The sequence below is a fragment of the Protomyctophum bolini genome (assembly GCF_963924005.1).
Source record: "Protomyctophum bolini genome assembly, chromosome: 5".
Taxonomy (NCBI): Eukaryota; Metazoa; Chordata; class Actinopteri; order Myctophiformes; family Myctophidae; genus Protomyctophum; species Protomyctophum bolini.
Window position 1 is genome coordinate 33080998 of NC_137866.1, and position 3497 is coordinate 33084494.

Sequence of the window (3497 nt, forward strand, 5' to 3'; positions counted from 1 at the left end):
GGGCTATAGCCCATATCGTACAGCATACTATGGCACGCCGTTTTTCATCATTTTTGAGGATTTGAAAAAAATGAAAAAAACGGTGGGTTATAGCCCATGTTTTTTGAAATTTTGAAAAAAAAGGTTAGCCTCGTTTCTCATCATTTTGGACCGTGGGCTATAGCCCATATCGTACGGCATACTATGGCATGCCGTTTTTCATCATTTTTGAGGATTTGAAAAAAAATGAAAAAAAACGGTGGGTTATAGCCCATGTTTTTTGAAATTTTGAAAAAAAAAGTTAGCCACGTTTCTCATCATTTTGGACCGTGGGCTATAGCCCATATCGTACGGCATACTATGGCACGCCGTTTTTCATCATTTTTGAGGATTTGAAAAAAATGAAAAATGAAAAAAACGGTGGGTTATAGCCCATGTTTTTTGAAATTTTGAAAAAAAAAGTTAGCCTCGTTTCTCATCATTTTGGACTGTGGGCTATAGCCCATATCGTACAGCATACTATGGCACGCCGTTTTTCATCATTTTTGAGGATTTGAAAAAAATGAAAAAAACGGTGGGTTATAGCCCATGTTTTTTGAAATTTTGAAAAAAAAGGTTAGCCTCGTTTCTCATCATTTTGGACCGTGGGCTATAGCCCATATCGTACGGCATACTATGGCACGCCGTTTTTCATCATTTTTGAGGATTTGAAAAAAATGAAAAATGAAAAAAACGGTGGGTTATAGCCCATGTTTTTTGAAATTTTGAAAAAAAAAGTTAGCCTCGTTTCTCATCATTTTGGACTGTGGGCTATAGCCCATATCGTACAGCATACTATGGCACGCCGTTTTTCATCATTTTTGAGGATTTGAAAAAAATGAAAAAAACGGTGGGTTATAGCCCATGTTTTTTGAAATTTTGAAAAAAAAGGTTAGCCTCGTTTCTCATCATTTTGGACCGTGGGCTATAGCCCATATCGTACGGCATACTATGGCATGCCGTTTTTCATCATTTTTGAGGATTTGAAAAAAAATGAAAAAAAACGGTGGGTTATAGCCCATGTTTTTTGAAATTTTGAAAAAAAAAGTTAGCCACGTTTCTCATCATTTTGGACCGTGGGCTATAGCCCATATCGTACGGCATACTATGGCACGCCGTTTTTCATCATTTTTGAGGATTTGAAAAAAATGAAAAATGAAAAAAAACGGTGGGTTATAGCCCATGTTTTTTGAAATTTTGAAAAAAAAAGTTAGCCTCGTTTCTCATCATTTTGGACTGTGGGCTATAGCCCATATCGTACAGCATACTATGGCACGCCGTTTTTCTACATTTTTGAGGATTTGAAAAAAATGAAAAAAACGGTGGGTTATAGCCCATGTTTTTTGAAATTTTGAAAAAAAAGGTTAGCCTCGTTTCTCATCATTTTGGACCGTGGGCTATAGCCCATATCGTACGGCATACTATGGCATGCCGTTTTTCATCATTTTTGAGGATTTGAAAAAAATGAAAAAAACGGTGGGTTATAGCCCATGTTTTTTGAAATTTTGAAAAAAAAAGTTAGCCTCGTTTCTCATCATTTTGGACCGTGGGCTATAGCCCATATCGTACGGCATACTATGGCACGCCGTTTTTCATCATTTTTGAGGATTTGAAAAAAATGAAAAAAACGGTGGGTTATAGCCCATGTTTTTTGAAATTTTGAAAAAAAAAGTTAGCCTCGTTTCTCATCATTTTGGACCGTGGGCTATAGCCCATATCGTACGGCATACTATGGCACGCCGTTTTTCATCATTTTTGAGGATTTGAAAAAAATGAAAAATGAAAAAAACGGTGGGTTATAGCCCATGTTTTTTGAAATTTTGAAAAAAAAAGTTAGCCTCGTTTCTCATCATTTTGGACCGTGGGCTATAGCCCATATCGTACGGCATACTATGGCACGCCGTTTTTCATCATTTTTGAAAAAAATGAAAAATGAAAAAAACGGTGGGTTATAGCCCATGTTTTTTGAAATTTTGAAAAAAAAAGTTAGCCTCGTTTCTCATCATTTTGAACCGTGGGCTATAGCCCATATCGTACGGCATACTATGGCATGCCGTTTTTCATCATTTTTGAGGATTTGAAAAAAATGAAAAAAACGGTGGGTTATAGCCCATGTTTTTTGAAATTTTGAAAAAAAAAGTTAGCCTCGTTTCTCATCATATTGGACTGTGGGCTATAGCCCATATCGTACAGCATACTATGGCACGCCGTTTTTCATCATTTTTGAGGATTTGAAAAAAATGAAAAAAACGGTGGGTTATAGCCCATGTTTTTTGAAATTTTGAAAAAAAAGGTTAGCCTCGTTTCTCATCATTTTGGACCGTGGGCTATAGCCCATATCGTACGGCATACTATGGCATGCCGTTTTTCATCATTTTTGAGGATTTGAAAAAAAATGAAAAAAACGGTGGGTTATAGCCCATGTTTTTTGAAATTTTGAAAAAAAAAGTTAGCCTCGTTTCTCATCATTTTGGACCGTGGGCTATAGCCCATATCGTACGGCATACTATGGCACGCCGTTTTTCATCATTTTTGAGGATTTGAAAAAAATGAAAAATGAAAAAAACGGTGGGTTATAGCCCATGTTTTTTGAAATTTTGAAAAAAAAAGTTAGCCTCGTTTCTCATCATTTTGGACTGTGGGCTATAGCCCATATCGTACAGCATACTATGGCACGCCGTTTTTCATCATTTTTGAGGATTTGAAAAAAATGAAAAAAACGGTGGGTTATAGCCCATGTTTTTTGAAATTTTGAAAAAAAAGGTTAGCCTCGTTTCTCATCATTTTGGACCGTGGGCTATAGCCCATATCGTACGGCATACTATGGCATGCCGTTTTTCATCATTTTTGAGGATTTGAAAAAAATGAAAAAAACGGTGGGTTATAGCCCATGTTTTTTGAAATTTTGAAAAAAAAAGTTAGCCTCGTTTCTCATCATTTTGGACCGTGGGCTATAGCCCATATCGTACGGCATACTATGGCACGCCGTTTTTCATCATTTTTGAGGATTTGAAAAAAATGAAAAAAACAGTGGGTTATAGCCCATGTTTTTTGAAATTTTGAAAAAAAAAGTTAGCCTCGTTTCTCATCATTTTGGACCGTGGGCTATAGCCCATATCGTACGGCATACTATGGCACGCCGTTTTTCATCATTTTTGAGGATTTGAAAAAAATGAAAAATGAAAAAAACGGTGGGTTATAGCCCATGTTTTTTGAAATTTTGAAAAAAAAAGTTAGCCTCGTTTCTCATCATTTTGGACCGTGGGCTATAGCCCATATCGTACGGCATACTATGGCACGCCGTTTTTCATCATTTTTGAAAAAAATGAAAAATGAAAAAACAGTGGGTTATAGCCCATGTTTTTTGAAATTTTGAAAAAAAAAGTTAGCCTCGTTTCTCATCATTTTGAACCGTGGGCTATAGCCCATATCGTACGGCATACTATGGCATGCCGTTTTTCATCATTTTTGAGGATTTT